This window comes from Rhinopithecus bieti, unplaced genomic scaffold (genome assembly GCF_001698545.2).
Source record: "Rhinopithecus bieti isolate Rb0 unplaced genomic scaffold, ASM169854v2 scaffold_11744, whole genome shotgun sequence".
NCBI classification, from domain to species: domain Eukaryota; kingdom Metazoa; phylum Chordata; class Mammalia; order Primates; family Cercopithecidae; genus Rhinopithecus; species Rhinopithecus bieti.
In genome coordinates this window covers 2,335,529-2,358,781 of record NW_016807094.1, presented here as the reverse complement: position 1 = coordinate 2,358,781, position 23,253 = coordinate 2,335,529, and the positions used below count along the sequence as shown (strand labels likewise).

Below are 23,253 nucleotides of genomic sequence, written 5' to 3'. Positions count from 1 at the left end.
ATTCTTTATAATAAACTGACAAACATAAATGTTTCCCTGAGTTCTATCAAGGCACTCTAGAAAATTAATCAAACCCAAAATATAAATTATGGGAAGCCTGATTTATTGCCTCTTGGTCAGAAGCACAGGCCACAGTCTGTGCTTGTGATTGGCAACTCAAATAGGGGCTATCTTGTGGGACCGACTCCTCATCCTGTGAGATCTGATGCTACCTCCAGGTAGATCAAATTCATTAAATTAGAGGACATTCAGCTGGTGTTGACCAGAAAATCTGCTGTGCAACGTGCAGAATTCATTGTTAGTGGGGAAAATTTTTCACACATGTTGGTGCCCAGCGGTGAAGTATTTTGTGTTTTGAGAGTAAAACAGGAGAAACTGAGTTTATTTTTATTAAATATTACAGTCCCACAGATTTTGGATATTCTGCTTCTGTGTTACATTTTTTCTATTTTTTTTTCCTTTCTATATTTCAGCTTAGAAAGTTTTTAATTGACCTATACTAAAGTTTACTAATACATTGGCCATATCATATTAACTGATGACCCCATCAAATAGGCTTAATTGCTCTTACAGTATTTTTTCTAATATTTTTCTTTTTTATCTTTTCTTAGAGTTTCCAACTCTTTGTTTATATTACCCATATGTTATTGTATGTTGTTGCTTCTTACTGTTAGTGACCTTAACATAATACTCATGATTATTTTAAATTCCTAGTCTGATAATTTCAACATCTGTATAATATCAATCTGGTTCTTATCTTTCTCTGTCTTTTCAGACTGTTTTTTCTAGTCTTTCTGTATGCCTTTAATTTTTTGTTGAAAGCTGAACATAATGTACCTGATAGTAGGACTGGAGGTAAATTGAACTGTGGTGCTGTTATACATTAATCTGGTTAGGAGTCTGGATGTGTTTGATGTTTGCTACAGTTGTAGGTGCCAAAGGCTTCAGGTTCCTTCAATGTCATTGTTTTTTCTCCCTTGTTGACTTTAAGCTTCCCTAGGTGTTCCTTCTTATATAAAGTCTGCATTTTACAGCTCTTTCAGCTGTAATCCATTGTTTTTTATACTAGAAACTTGTCACTGTGGTGATAAGGTAGGGAGAACAGAAAGCATTCTATAATCTCATAATTAAATCTCAGTGTGTTAGTGGGGTTGTATCTCTAGGTTATGGCCTTCATAGTGCTTTTTCTAGTAACTTGGCTTTCTTTTTCCACTTCCTTCTTATGTCTTTCTTGACTGTAGTATTCCCAATCTATTTCCTTGAAGCTGTGACCCTTTATGATTATGCTTTTTCCTCTTTGGCCTTAGGGAGGCCAGATGGAGCTTGATTGGGAGAAATATCTTTCCCATAGCTAGGATAAGGTTCTAGCAAATTCTTTTCCACTAGGGAGCAGTCCTTTTGTTGTGACGACTTTTTATATTTCATAATGATTGTCTTTCCTCTGCCGGAGCCAGGGCATCCTTCTCAAAGCTTCGGTATAAGAACCCAGTGTGTTTCCAGGAAGTGAAGCCCACAATATGTGAAGGACCCCCTAAGGCTGTGGCTCCCAGGACTTTCTCACTTTCATGCTAGCCTATACTTAAGCCTCTAACAACTCATCAAAATTGCCACATAAATGTCCCCACCAGTTTATGAGTCCAGTGGTTTCTGTTCCAGATAAGCAGATCTTGACTACGACTCTGTATTTGTTTGTTTCTCAATATTTTGATGTTACTTTTTCCCTGTGACCTCCATTTTCTGTTGAGTTCAAGGAAAGTCACTGATTTATATTTATATTTTTCCAGCTTTCTCTTAAGCATAGGATGAGAACTTCTAGGCTTTTTACATGTCAGAGATGAAACCAGAAGCCTCTATTTTTTAAACATGTTCTTACTTATTGATCCCACTGTCTGACTAATAATTTTTAAAATTATATTTCAAGTATTGCATATACATAAATCACAGGTGCTCTAGATAATATCTTCTGCTGCTGAGGGTTCGATTTCCTCTTGTGGACTTATATGATAAAAGACTGATCACCTCAATCCAATTAAAATTACTTTTGGTTAAGGCTGGATTGCAATTTTAGGATTTGTTTCACATCTGGCAAGTCCCTGTTTCTTATGTATGGTGCTTCTAGGTTTCTGGTTTATCTCCTTAGCCCAGAATATTCTGCCCTTCAGAGATTTTGTGCTTAGCTCCTTAGCCTTTCACCTTGTACAAGTTCAGAAATCAAATCTGGCAAATGTCTTGAGAGACCTGTCATGCTTTTATGTAGGCCCCCTCCCTCTGTGGGATATTTTGCTCTGCTTTTATTGGGCATGACTTTCCCAGATGTTTGATTGAGAAATCTCTGTTTTCTCAGCTCACATGTTTTGACCTTCAGAGTCTCTGAATTTTTCCTGCACACAGGATCAAATATGGCTGGCAGCTTGAAAGGGAGGCCAACTTCGTGTCTGCTGCAAGGCTTCTCCCTGTGATGGGACTTAGTCTTTTAATCACTAGATTACTATAGAAAATTTTAATCTGTGTTTGTGTCTAGGATTTCCATTCCCAGCACTGTCAGAGAACTCAGAAGTCTCATGGGGAACTTGTTTGGAGATGACAATAGTTTCTAAGCCATCATTCTACCCACAAGTGACTTCCCAAGGCCTACCAAGAGCATCCCTTAGTTTGAGATAAGCTTAATCTTTAACTGATGTCCAGAAATGGCAAATAATGCCAAAAGAAGAAAACAGTCAACAATGACTATCTCACTAGAAGGAACTCTTCTATCTCTGGGGCTTTAGTTTTTCTAACCTTTGCCTTTCCATTTGTCTGGTTTCATTTGTGCTGCTATAGCAGAATACCTGAGACTGAATCATTTAATAAAAACAGAAATGTAATTTCCCACAATTCTGGAGGATGGTCTAAGATCAAGATGCCAGCATCTGGGAAGGGCCCTCTTGCTGTGTCCTCACCTGGTGGAAGTGGAAAGGCAAGAAAGCAATAGTGGGAACTCACTCATGTGAGCACTTTTTATAATGGCATTAATCACATTGGGGATTAAGTTTTCAACAAATGAGTTCTGAGAGACATATTCAAACCATAGCACTATAGCTTTCCAATCCTTTTAAAAAAAATGGGTTGTGTAATTTATCCAGTGTAAAAAAAATTGTTGCAGTGGTGTTATTGGTCTGACATGCCCTAATACATCCACCTGGAAGCAGAAGACATTATTACTTTTCTATAAGAAAAATCAGAATTCTTTCATTTTGGCCTTTGCCTATATGCAGCATTTCTAGCAGTAGATATCAGCAGAACTGTCTAATCCTCCTTTATTGACTCATCACATTCGCTGGGAATATGCAATCATCACTACATGTTTAGTGTTGGGTGTCAAAAGAGTAGAAATCCAACATTTATATTTCAAACTTTGAAAGGCATAATAAACATACATACATTTATGGTTCTTATGGGCATTTATGGGAACACAGTAGAAGAGAATTCAGTATCCATAAAGAGGAGCAGAAAGCACAATACAAAAATTGTGCAATATTACATGAAGCAGAAGAAATCTGAAGTGTCCTGTGGGGCACTTTAATTAGAGCCCAGAAAATTACAGTTTCTTTAGAAACAACACAAAGAACAGGAAACATCCAGCGTAGATTCACAAAGGACTACTTAGAGGTACACCAAAAAAAAATTATGCTGGAAATGATAAACAAGGGAGTGAAACTCAGAAATGAAAGGAAAAAAAAAAAGTTAACTTCAAAAAAATCTCAAAATGTTTCAACATGATATAATGCCAATTAGACCAATGTGCTGCAAAAACAAACAAACAAACAAACAAAAACCACACCAAAAAAACAGAAAAAAAAAGCAAAATCAGAAAACACCACTCTAATTCCTTAAATCCCCTGTGAGGATGTGAGTTGTTAAATATTTGAGAAAATTGTGAAACAAGTAATCAGTGTGACTTCAAATTGGTTGTAGTGCAAGTTAGACAAATGAGAGTAATGATATGAGTCTTTGCAAATAGATCTTTATTTATTTTTAGGATTCCTTAGGGCTGAAATATCTGCTTGTTCAAAACATGAAATGTATTACACATATGCATGCGTATTTCTGAGTGTGTGAATGTGTGCACTAAAGCAAAGGCAGAATCATTGTGTGTCACTAGTTGTATACATAGATATGGCCACTCTCTTTTCTTTTTTCTTTTCTGAGACCAGGTCTCTCTGTTTCCCACACTGAAGTGCAGTAGCGTGATCTCAGCTCACTGCAACCTTTGCCTTCTGGGTTCAAGAGGTTCTCTTGCCTCAGCCTCCCGAGTGGCTGGAATTACAGGCACATATCTCCATGCTCGGCTAATTTCTGTATTTTTAGTAGAGACAGGGACTTGCCATTTTGCCAGACTGGTCTTGAACTCCTGACCTCAGGTGATCTGCCCACCTCAGCCTCCCAAAGTGCTGGGATCACAGGCATGAGCCACTGTGCCCTGCCAGGCACTCTCTTTTCTAAACAGAATTGAGAATGAATAGTCTGACATATATGTATGTACACTTAGGAGTCCTAAGGGACAAGTGTTTGAAATCAGTAATATTCCAGAAAATTCAAGGCATACTGGGATGCTGTGTTGGGGCAGTAGAGAGAACATGGATTCCAGAGTCAGACTTGGATTCAAATCCTGGTGGCACCACAACAAATGGATGAATGTGAACAAGTCATTAATCTTTCTGAGTTTTGGTCTCCTCATGTCTAGAGTGGGGATAATATCCATTTTCATAAGGTTTTGGTGGCAATTAAATTAGTAATAAATAAATTAGTGATGATGAATACCAAGCTCAATGCTGGGCACCTGGTAGGCATTCCATAAATGATAGATCTGATAGTCATGTGGTGTATAGGGAACAGGAATAATCAGGTGGTGGATGGTGGAGGCATGACTAAAGGGTGGTGTTTCAAGTTGAGAAAGGGGGGCAGTGGTAGAATGTAGACCTAATGAACTCACTAGGATATCAGAGATTGGGGAGCAGAGTTAGTAGATGGAGGAGTCTGGCACTGGTATTGCAAGAAAGCCTGGTTTCTAGGAAAAGAAGAAAGATGGTGACATGTACAGGATGTAGGTTGAGGGGACTGTGATGCAGGTGTGGGGGACGGTGATTGGGTCCCAGAGGGGTCTCCCTGACTATAGCATCTTCCAGGTTTTTCCGAGACACGACAGTGTCTCCTTACAATGCAGTCACAACAAATCTGGCAATCCAGGGATCCTACTTTGTGACCAGTTCTCTATTGTGCCCTCCCATGAAGCCAGTGTAGTGTATAATCAATTAAAAAATTCATGTGTGATCTCTTCCACTCCTGGTAAAGGTCACTATGACTCTTGATGAATGATTCAATAGCTTCATCACCACTACTCTTAACTGTAAGATGAGGGGGTTAAGATCTTCAAAGACCTTTACAAGGCTTAAAGTCCATGCTGTCAAAATTGAGGAAATACGTGATTATTTTTTAGAATAAGGATCAAAGTAAGAAAAGAACCATACAACTGATATGCAACAGGAGGAAAGACAATTGAAAGTGACTACTGTGAGAATAAGAAGAAAAGAATGCAGGGGTTGTGGTGGGCTATAAGCCAGACACACGTCTTCATTTGTGGCACTGCTGAGGGACAGAGGGCAATTGAGTGTGGGAGATGGGGAGGAGTAATTCTAACCTGTACCCCAAACTCAAATAACCCTTTTGTGGGGATGGAGTTCAAGAAGGAAAAGGAGCTAACTTAGAATCTCTTGCTGCTAAATAGGTCGAAATAGTGGCTCCTTCCTCCTTCACTAAAGGGTCACTGCACAGAGAGGTTTAGAATGTGATTCACTTTTGCTCCCTTGTAGAATTCTTTTCTTCCTCTATTTTAGGGCTTGTGGGACTTTTTTCTTCCTCTATTTTTAGCCTTCAGACAGAAATGATTGAGTTTGCTGAGTGACTGGCCTCTTAATTAAATTTACCTGATAAAGAAAACATTTTGTGCTTAGTCAAACAGAAGATAAGGATAGGATCTGGGCACGCACCACTGAAACAGAACAAATCTACTTCTCATGAGGTCAGAACAAAATTCCAAGGAAAATCCAAAAGAAATTGGTCAGAATGGATGAGGAAAGGCATACCAGGTTTCCAGGAGCAGAAGGTTCTGTGTATTATCCTTCATTATAAAAGAAGATGTAAGCCATGCCCAAATGTCAAGGTAAAGGCATTTCGTCCTGCCCAGGGATGTCAGAAGGTTGGGAATACACACTCTAGAATTTCAATCCAGGGTTTCTGAAGTGACTGGACTTTCATCCCCCTTCCTCACACCCTTTCATTAATTAAGACACTATGTTTAGGCAGTAGGTCAAAGTGTTTAATGAGATTGGTTTCTAATGCTCAACAGACCTATTGCAAGGCTATCACTGCATGAAAAAGGGGAAAATTTATACTGTAGGACATTCTTTTCCCTTTGACTTTGCCATCCAGTGGGGAAATCAGAATTGTTGCAAAGTGATGTTTGCTAAACCTCTTCTGAACAGCTTCAGAGAAGCTACACAAGGGAGAATTACTGAATTTTATTTTAAATTTTGTTTTCTCACCTGGTAGACAGATTCTAAGATAAACCCCAATTATTCCTGTTTCCTGCTGTCCATGCCTTTGTGCAATTCCCTCCCACTGAGTTTAGGTGGGACTTGCATCTGGTCAATAGAATGTGGCAAAGGTGCTGGGATACCTCTTGTGTGACTGCACTGTGTTATATAAAATTCCACAGACTCACTCTTACTCTCCTATGGGCCTTGAAGAAGCAATACGCCGTGTTGTGGAATCAATCTGCCCATAGAGAGGACCACATGGCAGAGAACTATGGGTGACTCTAGGAGCTGTGGAAATCTCCAGCCAAGAGTTAGCAAAGAACTGGAGCCCTCATTCCTACAACCACAAGGAGATGAATTCTGCCAACCACCTGGGTGAGCTTGGAAGTGGATCCTTCCCCGGTCCAGCTTTCCAGTGAGAACACAGCCCAGTCAATGCTTGGTTGCAGTCTTGTGTGACTCTAATTGGAGGACCCAGCTAAGCCAGGTTTGGACTACTGAGCCACAGCAACTGAGAAAATGAATGGATGTTGTTTTAAAGCCTCTAAACTTGTTATTTGTTATGCAGCACAGAATATTAATATACCTTTATAAGTCATATTCTATTATATTTGGGGATTTTAGCTCCTTTATGTTGAGAGTCTTCAAGGCCTTGGCATGATGGTGCCCAGCTCCTTCCCTCCTACAGGCTATCTAAAGAGGCAGGTGTGAATGGCTGTCCCTAATGGGATGACCTTCTTGAGGTACAGCCACATGGAGTGGCAGAAATACCACACAAGGCCTAATGAACATCAGGTTTCCTTTGGCATAGATTCACTTATTTTACTATTTTCCTATTGTGACAGATCCTGGGCTAAGCACATCAGCAGAAATATTAATGTTCAAGACCAGGAACTTTCCACAAAAATCTAGAATCCAGTGGAGGAGAGGAGAATTTAGATAAATAACTTCAATATAAGCCACATCTCAGGTCCAGGCAATGAGACATTTCTAATGAAAATTCAAACCAGGCAAGGTGCTCTTGCATTCATTCTTCCTGGAGCATCTTCTTCCCTATGTCAGCCCCAATCTCCAGACTTCCTGCCCTTCCATGCCTTCAGCTGTCAAGGGGTCTGCCTGACCTATCCTAACCCAAGCTGACCTCTCTGCTCACTCCCTTACAATTTAAAAAGAAGTCACAAATAGGGCTATTTTCTGTGTTAGCACTGTGAGTTTTACAGCATTCTCAAATGCTGTGCATTCTGTTTTTACATATTTCAATGCTCAATGGTGTTCATTCTTTGCAAAATTTTATATTAAGTGAATCTGATCCTTGGTACCTCTGGTCTTTGCTTTCTGCATCCTTTTCCCACTGTGATCTGATGCCTTCTCCTCTACCAAATGCTGATCACAACAAAAGCATCTGCTGCCTTGATCATCTACTTTGACACTCTCTTTCAAGTGGATCTATATGACTATGATACCTTTCCCAGGTATTCACAGAGTAAGCTTTAACACTGTGGATTAAAGGGTTTGGTCACCATTTAAATAGAGTGAACACATGGAAGGAGGTTTCTTTCTGAATGGAAGTTTCTAGAAAGACCTCTTTAGGCAAGTAGGCAATAATCTTATTTGCCCATGCAGAAGACCAGCTCCCCCAATCTCATCCATGACTAGTACTATGTCAAATGCTTACAAATAATGGTGTCACATGTGCATTTAAGACAGCAGTTCTCAACAGGGGTGATTTTGCCCCCTACTGAGCATTTGGCAACATCTGGATACACTTTGGTTGTTACCAAAATGGGGTGGTGTGGTTGTATTGACATTGAGTGGGTTGAGGTCAGGGTTGCTGCTGAACCTCCTGCTATGCACAAGACAACCCCCACAATAAAGAGCTAGCACCCACATTGTCAGCAGTGTTGGGCTGAGAAACCCTGATTTAACAGACTCCAATTTAACTCCATTTATTTGGCAAAATCTAGCACCAACAGCAAAATAAATTAAATGCAAATCCCCACCCACCCACCCACCCACCCTTTACCCTATTACCTCTCTTCAAACCCTCCTTCTTGACTGACCACAAGCAAAGCTGAAATAGAAACAAATGTAGGCTAATTTTTTCCCTTTGAATTTCTGTTGGGTTTTTAATATTCATCTTTATAATTTTATCCTGATCGTGAACATTTGGTATTCTGGATTAGAGACAGATGATCATTATTTCTTTAAAAAGCAAGTAACGACCACATGGATCCCCACACCCTGATTCTTAACCCTGGGGTTAAGAATGGTAAAAGCCGAGACAAACGTCCTACACATGCAAATGTCAAAGTCTACATCACAGTTTAGGAACAGGTTTTATCTCCTTGTCTAGAGGAGGAAGAGGTAGCCACCTTCTCAAATCTCCCAAAAGGAGGATGAAAAAAAAACCTTTGTTCCTTGGAGATTCAAGAGAAAGGATCCTGGATTCTCACTCTAACCTTTTGGAATGTAAATACATCTTTTCTAAGGCCGGGTAGACCCTCATGTCCACTTTTATAATCTAGAGGTGCCTTCAGGTTCACAGGGCTCCTTTTCCCGTGAAATGTAAACATATGCCCCCAGAGAAAGGTAGATCTCTCTGGAATTCTTTCACTCTTTATGCAGCTGTAAATTAACTTTGCAAGGCTTTCTGTGAGCCCAGGTTCCTGAATTTGCAGACACATATATTCAGAAAGCCTCAACTTCAGAAACACAAAAATATATTCCTACATCCAACAGTTTCCAAGGGTCCAGGTCCTTAAGGATGAATGAAAGGATCTTGACTACCTTTTTTTCTCCTTCTATGACTACCCCATGTGAGGTGGATTCTCCTGTCATATAGAAGACCAGCACTGCTGCTTGTCCAGAAAGCAGGAAGCGTTCCTGTGTCATATCCCATTAGGACTATGCCCACAAATGTAATCAAGAAATCCTGCTGAGTTGGTAGAGTTATTGATTAAGGTACTTCTCCCACTGTTCTACTTTGTAGAGTCAATATCCCCACTAAGAGGCTATGTTAGGGTAGGAATTAGACCCTGAGGCAAACCGGGGGTGGATCTACATCCCAGGTCCCCCAAAATCAGTCTCCAGGGGGTTGTCATGTATGCATGAGTGCATACACTCATTGTGCATGGCAGCTCTGTGTCCTCATCATGGCAGCCTGTCTTTAGTATAGAAAGGAAGGACATCTGTGTGGATTGGATTCTTTCTGCCACTGCCATGTATAGCCTACCAGTCAGCAGCTCTGTCTGGAGAGTCAGGCAAGGACAGTCATAGCACACTCTTGGCATTGGGGACTTATTAACAAGAATGCTAAAAATTAAGGGAAAGCCATTCTATGATTCCATCAAATTGCACTGTTTTGCGATAAATGTGTCCTGAATTATTTATGATGGAAAAAACAATTGGTACAATAAAAGAGACGAAGTAGCAGTCACTAAAAAGCAGGTGTTTATAATTTATGAAATAAAGCTTGAAGGTGAGACATATTAAATATTATTACTTACTCTCTTTCTTGAAGGATTAAGTGTTCGCTGGGGAGAAACAGATGACAAGATGCCAGACGCCAAGCTTGAATCCTGCCGTCCATGCAAAACATCCCAATGAGAGGGGGCATTCACTCCAAGTCCATTTGTCAGGAATTTGGTAACAAAACAGACTTTCAGACTCAGCCAGGGTGCCACGTCCCCTTTTCTCCAGAGACTGACAGAGACAATTACAGTAAATTGTAAAGATTGGCTATCAAGTAGTCTATTCTGTGATTCTGTCATGTAATAAGAAAGTCATCCTGGATTTTTTTTTTTTTAAGTAATAAGTAGATGTTTTCAAAGTTTACCCAATTTGATCTGAAGCTCGGGGAAGATCATATATCCGTTATCATCACAAGGTATTTATCACACTTGTAACTGCTCCATAACTATACAAGTTAAGACAATCCAAGTCCTGGGACCTTCTAATCCATTAGTGGCAGAAAAGCTACTGAAATGGAGGTCTGTACATCTGCCTCTGGGATAATTTTCAACTGGAAAACTTCCATTATTTTAGCTTGGAAGGTGAAGTGTGTTCTATGGGAAAGTTTAGACTCAAGGTTCCATTTTTCCAAGGGCAGCGGACATGGTCCTGCCTGAAATCATTGTTAGGTGACANCTATGCACAAGACAACCCCCACAATAAAGAGCTAGCACCCACATTGTCAGCAGTGTTGGGCTGAGAAACCCTGATTTAACAGACTCCAATTTAACTCCATTTATTTGGCAAAATCTAGCACCAACAGCAAAAATAAATTAAATGCAAATCCCCACCCACCCACCCACCCACCCTTTACCCTATTACCTCTCTTCAAACCCTCCTTCTTGACTGACCACAAGCAAAGCTGAAATAGAAACAAATGTAGGCTAATTTTTTCCCTTTGAATTTCTGTTGGGTTTTTAATATTCATCTTTATAATTTTATCCTGATCGTGAACATTTGGTATTCTGGATTAGAGACAGATGATCATTATTTCTTTAAAAGCAAGTAACGACCACATGGATCCCCACACCCTGATTCTTAACCCTGGGGTTAAGAATGGTAAAAGCCGAGACAAACGTCCTACACATGCAAATGTCAAAGTCTACATCACAGTTTAGGAACAGGTTTTATCTCCTTGTCTAGAGGAGGAAGAGGTAGCCACCTTCTCAAATCTCCCAAAAGGAGGATGAAAAAAAAACCTTTGTTCCTTGGAGATTCAAGAGAAAGGATCCTGGATTCTCACTCTAACCTTTTGGAATGTAAATACATCTTTTCTAAGGCCGGGTAGACCCTCATGTCCACTTTTATAATCTAGAGGTGCCTTCAGGTTCACAGGGCTCCTTTTCCCGTGAAATGTAAACATATGCCCCAGAGAAAGGTAGATCTCTCTGGAATTCTTTCACTCTTTATGCAGCTGTAAATTAACTTTGCAAGGCTTTCTGTGAGCCCAGGTTCCTGAATTTGCAGACACATATATTCAGAAAGCCTCAACTTCAGAAACACAAAATATATTCCTACATCCAACAGTTTCCAAGGGTCCAGGTCCTTAAGGATGAATGAAAGGATCTTGACTACCTTTTTTTCTCCTTCTATGACTACCCCATGTGAGGTGGATTCTCCTGTCATATAGAAGACCAGCACTGCTGCTTGTCCAGAAAGCAGGAAGCGTTCCTGTGTCATATCCCATTAGGACTATGCCCACAAATGTAATCAAGAAATCCTGCTGAGTTGGTAGAGTTATTGATTAAGGTACTTCTCCCACTGTTCTACTTTGTAGAGTCAATATCCCCACTAAGAGGCTATGTTAGGGTAGGAATTAGACCCTGAGGCAAACCGGGGTGGATCTACATCCCAGGTCCCCAAAATCAGTCTCCAGGGGTTGTCATGTATGCATGAGTGCATACACTCATTGTGCATGGCAGCTCTGTGTCCTCATCATGGCAGCCTGTCTTTAGTATAGAAAGGAAGGACATCTGTGTGGATTGGATTCTTTCTGCCACTGCCATGTATAGCCTACCAGTCAGCAGCTCTGTCTGGAGAGTCAGGCAAGGACAGTCATAGCACACTCTTGGCATTGGGGACTTATTAACAAGAATGCTAAAATTAAGGGAAAGCCATTCTATGATTCCATCAAATTGCACTGTTTTGCGATAAATGTGTCCTGAATTATTTATGATGGAAAAAACAATTGGTACAATAAAAGAGACGAAGTAGCAGTCACTAAAAGCAGGTGTTTATAATTTATGAAATAAAGCTTGAAGGTGAGACATATTAAATATTATTACTTACTCTCTTTCTTGAAGGATTAAGTGTTCGCTGGGGAGAAACAGATGACAAGATGCCAGACGCCAAGCTTGAATCCTGCCGTCCATGCAAAACATCCCAATGAGAGGGGCATTCACTCCAAGTCCATTTGTCAGGAATTTGGTAACAAAACAGACTTTCAGACTCAGCCAGGGTGCCACGTCCCCTTTTCTCCAGAGACTGACAGAGACAATTACAGTAAATTGTAAAGATTGGCTATCAAGTAGTCTATTCTGTGATTCTGTCATGTAATAAGAAAGTCATCCTGGATTTTTTTTTTTTTAAGTAATAAGTAGATGTTTTCAAAGTTTACCCAATTTGATCTGAAGCTCGGGGAAGATCATATATCCGTTATCATCACAAGGTATTTATCACACTTGTAACTGCTCCATAACTATACAAGTTAAGACAATCCAAGTCCTGGGACCTTCTAATCCATTAGTGGCAGAAAAGCTACTGAAATGGAGGTCTGTACATCTGCCTCTGGGATAATTTTCAACTGGAAAACTTCCATTATTTTAGCTTGGAAGGTGAAGTGTGTTCTATGGGAAAGTTTAGACTCAAGGTTCCATTTTTCCAAGGGCAGCGGACATGGTCCTGCCTGAAATCATTGTTAGGTGACATAGTTTCAAGACTCTCCATTCCACCTACGATAAACTTACAGCACTTGGGACCCAAGGCTAAGTAAGTCGTCAGGGGCAGAGAACTGAGGAAGCTTCTCTATGACTTGATCAACAGCCTTTTCTCAAGATCCTGAGTGCCCAAGCCAAATCATATTTGTGATAGCTGAGTGTCTTAGTCCATTTATGTTGCTGTAATGGAATACCTAAGGCTAGATACTTTATCAAGAAAAGAGTTTATTTGGCTCATAGTTCTGCAGGCTATGCAAGGAGCATAGCGCCAGGATCTGCTTAGCTTCTGGTGAGGGTCTCGCCTGCTTTCACTCATGGCAGAAGGCAAAGGGCAGCTGGTGTATGTAGAAATCACACGGTGAGAGAGGAATCAGGAGAAGTGGGGAGATGAGAGGCTCTTTTTAAAAACCAGCTCTCATGGGAACAAATAGAGCTAGAAATCACTCTCCCCTTCCTCCCACCCCCAACCTGTCCGAGAAGGGGCATTTACTTACTCATTAGAGGTCCACCCCATAACCCAAAGTCCTCCCATGAGTCACCACCTACATTGGAGATCAAATTTCAACTTGAGGTTTGAAGGGGACAAACATCCAAACTATAGCACTGGGTATACAGCCAACCCAGGAAGAATCTAGGAAATAAATACAATATCCTCTTTCATCACAGAATATAGAACCTGCATGTAGATGAGCCTAAAGATGTACAATGAGATATCTTGGGCTCATTTATTCAGCAAGTGTTGCTGAGGGTTGACCAGTAGGTTCAGGGCATGCAACTGTGAATGTGACAGATAGAAACCCTTTCCCCACAGAATTTATAGTTTAATAAAGAAGGAAGAATTGAAAGAAGGTGACAACAACAAAATGTAATAAGATCATAGGGGAAAGACCTAGGGCTTTCAATATCCAGGGATAGGCCCCCTGAAGATGCACTGTCAGAACAGACATGTGAAGGTGAGATAAACTCATCAAGCAGATGCCTGGATGCCAGTTGTTGGCCAACACACTTGGCAGACAAGAAGGCCTTGAGCAAAGGGGGATCTTTGCAGGTAAAATACTGAAGATTTATTCTTTTGTCTCCAACAGTCAGGGAAGCCTGTGACACCCCTCCCATGCAACTGTGGAGACCATTTTATAGGATGCAGTGTTTTAAAATTTTCTTTCTTTCTCTCTCCCTCCCTGTTTCCTTCCTTCCTTCCTTCCTTCCTTCCTTCCTCCCTCCCTCCCTTCTTTCCTCCCTCCCTCCCTTCCTCCCTCCCTCCCTTCCTTCCTTCCATCTTTCCTTCCTTCTTTTCCTCCTTCCTTCCCACCTTCCTTCCTTCTTCCCTCCCTCCCTCCTTCCTATCTTCTCTCTAATTCCTTCTGTTTCTTCCCTCCCTCACGCTGTCCTTCCTATCTTTTCTCCTTGCTTCCTTCCTTCCTTCTTTCCATTATTCCTTCCTTCTTTCTTTCCTTCCTTTTTCTTTCTCTCTGTTTCTTTCTGAAAGCCATCATCTAAACTTATTAATCCCTGTGAAGACTCATCCTTCTGACCTTTTGACATTTGCTCAGAACTGTACAGCAGCTAGAAACCTGGCAAAGGACTCGAGTTGAAGAAGTAAGAGATGGCACATTTGACACCTGAAGATGAACCCAGTCCTCTGGCGAGAGGACTTGATCACCATCACCAGAAACAAACTCCAGTCATACATTAAATTTTTATTATATTTAGTAGCTGTTCATAGACACATATTATTACGATTCTTAGGTATATTTGGCTCTTGCCTACTAGTGCTTGTGCTTTGTCTTCATAGAGCCCAATGCCCCATCCCTTCCTGGATCATTAGGGACAAGCTCTGGGATGGCTGAGCGTGTGCAGAAGTCACTGTTCCGGCGCCCAGAGAAGCAGCCCTCATTGGATATGGGACCCAAATTGGAGACCAGAAGTCCATTTCTCTTTCCATCACATGCCTTCAGCACAAGTGTCCCAAGGAGGAAAGTCTAGCAAAGTGGCTTCTCTCCTCCTCTTTCTCTGTGACCTTGTCGTTCTTGAGAATGAAACTTTGCCAGTTTCAGTGCTAAATTTAACATAAAGGAAGAAAATCCTACGATCTGTGGAGGGGCAGCAGGATAGCTCTGGTGGCACTCACAACACACAGTGGGCCAGGTGAAAATAGACACAACCCCATTTTATGATGACCTGTTAATTAAGAGGGGAAAAGTAGGTCACATTGATGCTTCAAATTATAGTGGCTTATAGTGATTCAAATAACACATACATCAGAATTTTGTGCCACAAAACAATAGTTTTCATATAAGTTTGAAGTGCTGACACTGACATTTGTGGTAACATAAATACTATTAAGGGGCACAATCTTTGAGCCCTGGGGAGTGGCTTAATGCTCCCAGCACAAACTTCCAGTAATTTTGTGTCTTTGTGTGTGTATGAAAGGTAAATTTGGGCTATTATTTCTATGGCCCTATATTAATTCTGGCACACCTTGCACAAAATCTTATTATGTTACTTTTTTCAGAGTCAAAGTGCTTATGTTATAAAGAAGCTAAAATTTCACCTGTAGGAAAATTGGCACAATTTCTTATTTTACCATCCTCAGTGCCAAGCATAAAAAAATGTACTTTCTGTTTGGGTAATTTTGCACAGCAGGAACTTTAAATTATTTACAGCTTTCCTTATCTGGAACCAGAGGAAACATGCCATTTTCCATGCCACGATTTATACTGAAAAATGCTCTTAGAAAAAACGAACGGGGGTAAATTGCCCATGTATTCAAGAATCAGAGAGAGAACAAAAGAGTATCAAAATCAAGGGTCTCTTTTCCTGCTATAATCAGGGTGGATATAAGGGACCCTGTCTAGCACCAAGACACTAGAAATGGCATTGTTCTCAGAGTCTTCTGCAAAATGGTTCCAAAACAAGTCTCTGTGAATGACCAAGAGTCTGAATGAAATGAAGAAAACCTGGGCATGAAATTGGAAGTAGCTTTGGACAGAGGCATGAGCCTCTGGTACAGGTGTACTGTGAAGATTGATCTGTGTCTTATGGGAAATGCTAGCCAAGGACTTGTGATTTGGAAACTCAGTCCTTTAAGTCCTTAGTTGTGGGGCCATTTGCATACCTAGAGAGACAAAGGGAGAGCTCAAAGGAATCTCCCTTCCTCTCTTCTCAGCCCTGAAGCTTTTCCCAGCCTTTTAATCACTCTCCCTTCCTGTGTGCCTCAAGGCAGCCTCCAAATAGGGTTACTAAGCATTGCCACGTGTTAACAGGTCTCAGTCCCCAATGCTGCTTAAGAATTTTACATCCTGGTTTTGCATTGATCTCCCATCAGTTTAATTAGTGAGAATGGGTCCATTAAGGTTAGTTTTCTGGACCTGTGTGGCTTGAGCCATCATCTTACAACGAAGGGAGAGGTGTCTAAGGGCCATTCTAATTCTGTTAATTTATTGACTCAGTTCAGTTAAACATAACAGCATGATGATAACAGCTAATATTCATTGATCAGGCATCATGATGAGTATCATAGAATGTTTTTCCATCTTGGTCCTTACCTCAATTTCCCAATAGACTAGTGCAAATTCTAAAGCTAAAGAAATTGAAGCTCACATAGATAAGAAGGGGTGTTACTAGTTGTAGTCAAACTAGACGCTCTGATTGCAGACGCCACCCACACAACTAGCCTGTTCTGCTGAATAGCAAGCAAGACGTCCTCTCTTGGAAGCTATTGTTTGACGTAACTCATACAGCACTCCTTCACTACCCACTTATCCTATTAATAGCAGTTTCAGTAAGTCTATTAGTAACAGAGGGCATTTAGTAAGTACCTTATCATTTGCAGAATGTTTTCCCATCTTAATTCTCTTTTTGAGACTCACAACAACCTCATGGGCAGGAAGACAAATGTTTCAGCCCTGTTTACAAGGAAATAGCTTAATCAAGGAGGACATGCTGACCATTATTTGCCTACCAAGAAGGATAACTGAACAGAGCTCTCTGAATTCAAGGCCTGAGCTTACATCACAAGCCTGGCCCACTTCTCCTGTTCTGGAGATTTTGCTCCCAAAAAACAGAATAATCTTTATTATAGTTGGGCAATAATGTGTGCCAGGGCTCCAGGTCAGTGGAGCAGAGTCATGGGAAGCCAGGCAGCAAAAGCTGTCAGATCATATGGCTCATTTCTACTTGATTCTCAAACTGCAGCTAGAAGGCACATTTGGGCTCATGGCAAAGAAGGCTTGAATTGAAAAAAAAAAAAAAGCCACTGGCAAATCTGGGCACAGGCTTCTAGGAGGAGCACTGAGCAATGCTCTAATCAGAAAAGGACCAATGCAGACTGCCAATTCCACTGAGCAAACTGATAGCAGTTTCGGGACTGGCAAATGGGGAAGAGAGGCAAAGAGCAACAGAGGGACATGGGCCACTGTTGGAGGTGGGACAACAGGAATCTCTTTGTGACTGCCATTGTAATAAGAGAATCTTTGTCTAAATGACAGCAGCTTAGACTTGGGAAGCAATGAAGAAACCCAGGAGATAGCATCAAGAGCTTGGACTTTGCAGTCATCAGAATCCCACTACAGCACTCACTGGCCCTACAATCGTGGCTGAGGAACTTACTCTGCTTTGCTTCAAGTTGTCCATCTGAAAAATTGGTATGATAATGATTATTCATGAAGCGTTTTCCAATTGTTTCCAGAATTCCATGTGTTAATATACACAAAGAGCCTACCACAGTGCCTGGCACACATGGGGTCAGGGGCTTAATAAATACTGTTTTCTGTCTTTTTTCTCCTTTCTTCAGGAAACAAATGCAACATGTGAGGGTCAGAGCTTCATTCTAGCCCAAGTAGGTGACTTATTCCAAATCCCATAGTTGGTACATTCAGAAACCTACTTAGTAGGAGTCCCTGGGAGGGCCAAAGGTGGGAGAATTGTAAGCAGCTGAAGGGACAGGGAAAAAAGGTTAGTTCGCTTAGGAGACTGGTTTACAGATGCATCCATGTTACTGCAAAGGATATGATTTCGTGTGGGTTTTTTTTTTGTTTATTTATTTATTTATTTATTTATTTATTTTTGCCTCCCTGAACATGACCAATCTCATCTGGAAAAAAAATTCTTACATAAAAATACAATAATTAAATCAGTGATGTTGGCCTTAGCTAAGACATAAATAGAAGAGGTCCATAAATAGGTCCAATCAGATCTAAATATTTAAAGATGATATTTTAAATTAGCAAAGAAAACAGTAATTATTTATTAAGGGATATGAAGATAATCTGATTGTTTTAAAAAAATTAATGGTAGAAAACAAATATTCAATAGCTCAATATATTAAAAAGAAAACATTAAAAGAAAACAAAAGAATGACAAATTCTTTTTTAAGTGTTCCACAAGACCTAGACTGATAAAATTGACTAGATGAAGCTCTGAGGTGGGAAAACCTTCACAAATTCAAAAGACAAATGACAATCTTGCAAAAAAAGTTGCACTTTTTATCATGACCAATGGGTTAATTTTGCTAACAAAGCAATGAGAAAATATTTATAATAAAATGGAAAACAAGAAAAGGATATATATATATATCATGTATATATATATATATATCTCATGTATATATATATGTCATGTATATATATATCTCATGTGTATATATATATCATGTATATATATATGCACACATACACATACACACATAGTGTCTGCCATTCCTCCAAACACAAAGGGCTCCTAGATACATGAGAAATATTCCTTCTCTCTCAAATTAAGATTTCTGCAGATTTAGACCACGTCAGAATACTGTTGTTCATGTGTCAGATTGACATGATTCAAAGATAACACAGCTTGCTGGAGAAGATGTAGGGATGGAGACACCCTTGTAGTGTGGCTGGGATAGCGTATATTGTTTTAATACAGATGATGCCTTGGTGTTCATTTTTAGGCCTGGCATTAGTTGTTTGAAATCCAGTCTTAGTGTACAATCGCCTTTGGCCTGATTAAAACTTCCCCATCCCATGTGGTTGATTGTGATGAACTTGCATATTTGTCATCCCACTGACCCCAAACCCAGCTCATCTCACAGCTGCTGACCATGATAAAACCTCATGGTCAATTCCTGTATTATGCCATTATGCAAATGAGATTCCTCTTTTTTTTTTTTTTTTTTGCTTTAAATTAGGCAACCCACAGGCCCCTTGGGAAGGCCTAAGGAAGCACGACCATGGACCTCATTAAAAACATCGTCCCACCAGTGCCCCTGTCCCTCTGCACTTGCTGGTTGAACTTCCTGTTGCCCTCCCACCACCCCATTCCTCCACCCCAGGCTTCTTAATCTCTCTGGGACCTGTAAGTAATACATTTCTTCTGTTGCATGCATTTTGGTTTCACCTTCCCCCTGTGTCTTACCTGACTGTCACAGCCAAACCTAACTCCCCTACCCCAACTGGTAGGGCTTTCCTAAAGAGTGGCTATCTTGGCTCATGGCCCCCTCTGGACAGAAAGACCTTAAGTCCAAATTAGAAAGGAATGATAGCAATAAAAATTAAAACATGGAAATGGCCAATTGGTATATTTTTAAGGATACATTTGCTAATATTTATTATAAATTTTAATTATACTTATTTAAATTACATATACTTGTATTTATAGTTATATGGTTATAATGTTCAAGACTATATCAATAATATTATTTATCTATATGTTAACATCATATTTACAACCATTATAAAATTAAAGTGCAACTTTCCTTTTACTTGGAAATTTCTCTTCTAGTCATTAATGTACAGGTGTATACACACATGTAAAATTTGTGTCTGGACAAGGCCTTGCAGGATTAAAAAAAACTAGTAGAAAAAAATTTAAGTACCTATATTAGGAAATGTTTAAATCCATTATGACACATTCAGTTAGTAGCAGGTGTTAAGAGGGATGAGATAAGTCTTTGGCACTAAAATTGAAACATCTCCAGAACAGATACTCAGTGAAAAAAAATCAAGAGAAAGGGTGCTGTGCTCAGGAGGCTACCATGTGTAGAAATTTTCACTTCCATGGTTTTCTCATGTAACTATAGAATATCCATTTCTGGGGGAATCCTCAAGCAGTGGGTAACAGTGCTCACCTCTCAGGTAAAGTTGTGAAAAGGTGATTGGAGAGAAACTTACATTCAACTGCAGAACACTTTTATCTAAATTTCTGTACCATTTGTACATATTACGTATTCAAATTATGAATGCAGTTTGAAAGATAATGACTTAATAGCAAACACTCAATACTTATTATATGCCAGGCATTAGATGTATCAATTTGTATCATCCCCACAACAGTGTTACAAGGTAGGTATGATTAATACGGATAATGGAAAAACAAAGCACAAGGCCTGCAACTCAAAAGTAGAGAAGCAGGACTAGAATTCTTCCAGCGTTTGCCTCAGAATCTCTGCTACATTGGATATGTCTGTGGAGGAAGGACCAGTAAAAAGGAATATTTCCGTGGAAGATGATACAGATGGGAAGGATCAAGAGTGATGGAAAGGAAGTCCTAGAGGGCGTGTGAGGGATGAGATTTAGGAATCAAAGATGCACATTGTTCAGTCTCATGCTAAGTGCTCTTATCACAAAATACAGGCATATCATGGAGATATTGTAGGTTCAGTTCAGACCACCACAATAAAGCGAATATTGCAACAAAGCAAGTCATACAAATGTTTTGGTTTCCCAGTGTATACAAAAGTTATGTTCATCCCACACTGTAGTCTCTTGAGTGTGCAATAACATTATGTCTAAAAAATAATGTAGAAACCTTAACTAAAAGTATTTTAATGCTAAAACACGCTAGTGATCATCTGAGCCTTCAGCACGTGATATGGTTTCTTTCTGTGTCCCCACCCAAGTCTCATCTCAGACTGTGATCCCCGTATGTCAAGGGAGGTGATTGGATCATGGGGATGGTTCTTCCCCATGCTGTTCTCATAATAGTAAGTGTGTTCTCTTGAGATGTGATGGTTTTATAAGTATCAGTTTCCCCTGCACTTCTCTCTCCTGCCACCTTGTGAAGAAGGTGCCTGCTTCTCCTTCTACCATGAGTTTCCTGAGGCCTCCCAGCCATGCGAAACTGAGTCAATTAAACCTCTTTTGTTTATAAATTACCCAGTCTCAGGGTAGTATTTTTATAGCTGTGTGAAAATGGACTAATAGAGCAAGTCATTTATTTTGTTTGTTTTTTTCTGCTGGTGGAAGCTCTTGCTTTGATGCTGATAGCTGCTGACAAGTTAGGGTGATGATTGCTGAAGGCTGGGACTGCTGTGGCAGTAAGACAACAGTGAAGTTTGCCACATCAATGGACCCTTCCTTTCATGAAAGATTTCTCTGTAGCGTGCAATGCTGTTTGCTAGCATTGGACCCACAGTAGAACTTCTTCCAAATTTGGAGTCAGCTCTCCCAAACCCTGCCACAGCTATATCAACTAAGTTTATACAATACTCCTTTGTTGTCATTTCAATAGTGTTCATAGTGTCTTACCAGTAGATCCCATCTCAAGAAGCCACTTAACAGATGAGGAGTTATTTTTACAGATAGGCAGCGCGAGTCTTTATTAATTTGCCTAATTTCAATGTTGTTGTGTCCCAGGAGACAGGAAAGCCTGGGGAGAGGAAGACAGACAGGCAACCAGTCAGGGGAGCAGGCAGAATGCACACCACACTTATGGCTTAAATTCACCATTTTTTTGTATAGATGTGATTTGTGACTCCCCAAAACAATAAAAGTAGTAATATCAAAGATCACTGACCACAGATCATCTTAACAGATATAATAATAATGAAAAAGTTTGAAATATTGTGAGACTTGCTAAAATATGGCACAGACATGACGTGAGTGCACGCTGTTGGAAAAATAACATCAATAAACTTGCTGGGTGCAAGCTTGCCAAAAATCTTTAATTTATAAAACACTCAATATCTGAGAAGTGCAGTCACGTGAAGTTCAATAAAACAAGGCATGCTTATAATAATAAATAAAACAGGTAGAAGAAAAATTTTAGAGTTGATGAATAGGTTTATCATTTACATTGTGGTGATGGTTTGCAGGTCATACTTATCTCCAAACTCACCAAATGGTATACATTAAATATGTACAGCTTTTTGCACGCCATTCTTACCTGAGTAGAGTGTTTCTAACCAAAGCATCCTCTTTGCTTGATAACAGAAGGACCTGGTAGACAGTAAGACAGTAGAATTATAAATCAAGAGATAAGTGTGTTCGGAAGGCAAGCCATATAGAACAGAACCACAAGCTAACACCTCACTCCAACTAGCATGGCAAAACCCAAAAGATAAACAGTAACAAGTGTTGGTGGGGATGCGAAGAAATTGGAACACATACACACTGATGTTGGGAAGGTAAAGTGGTGCATTTAGCACGGTACATTTAGCATATGGCTAAACATACTGTTATAACACAATTCCACTCCTAGGTGTATGCCCAAGAAAAATAAAAACATACATCCATATATGAAATCAGACAATGTGTGTTTAGTCCTTTGTAACTGTCAGCAGAGTGTTTTCATATTGTGTGATTTAATTTATATGAAGTGTCCAGAACAGGCAAATCTATAGAGACATAGAGTATATTAGTGGCTACCTGGGGCTGGGAATGGAGGTTAGGGGAGAATGGGGAGTGAGTTCTTAATCGGGTCTGTCTTGTTTCTTCTATAACAAAATACCATAGACTGGGTGGCTAAAACAACATAAATTTATTCCTACCAGTTTTGGAGAATTGGAAGTCCAATGCCCAGGCCAAAGTTCTAGTCAATTTGGTTCCTGGTGAGGGCTCTTTTCCTGGCTTGTGGATGTTTGCCTTCTTACTGTGTCCCCCATGCAGAGAGAGAGAACAAGGGAGAGAAAACTCTCTGGTGTCTCTTCTTACAGGGACACTAATCCTATCATGAAGGCCCCATTCTCGACATCATTAACCCTAATTACCCCTCAAAGGCCCTACCTCATAATACCATCTCCTTGGAGCTTAGGGCTTCAACATATGAATTTTGGAGGGCTGCAAATATTTAGTTCACAAGAGTTCATTTTTAGGGTGATGAAAATGTTCTAAAAATGAAGTGATAGTTGCACAATTCTGTGGATATCTAAAACTACTGAATTATATGCTTGCAATGGATGAATCATATGGTATGTGGATTTTATCTCCATAAGGCTATTTCCGATTTCTTTGTGAAATAAAAGGTGAGGTTGTTTC

The 23,253-nt window shown here is 40.1% G+C and overlaps 1 long non-coding RNA gene across 1 annotated transcript; it reads right to left on the bottom strand.

Annotated features, from left to right (window-relative positions):
• Window positions 1–14,739: 14,739 nt before the first annotated feature.
• On the bottom strand, window positions 14,740–22,888 carry LOC108534753 (uncharacterized). Its single transcript, XR_001887020.1, has 4 exons — window positions 22,767–22,888; window positions 22,163–22,215; window positions 21,526–21,646; window positions 14,740–15,199 (listed from the first exon to the last, which is right to left on the bottom strand). It is a non-coding gene; the product is annotated as an uncharacterized LOC108534753 (long non-coding RNA).
• Window positions 22,889–23,253: the final 365 nt, after the last annotated feature.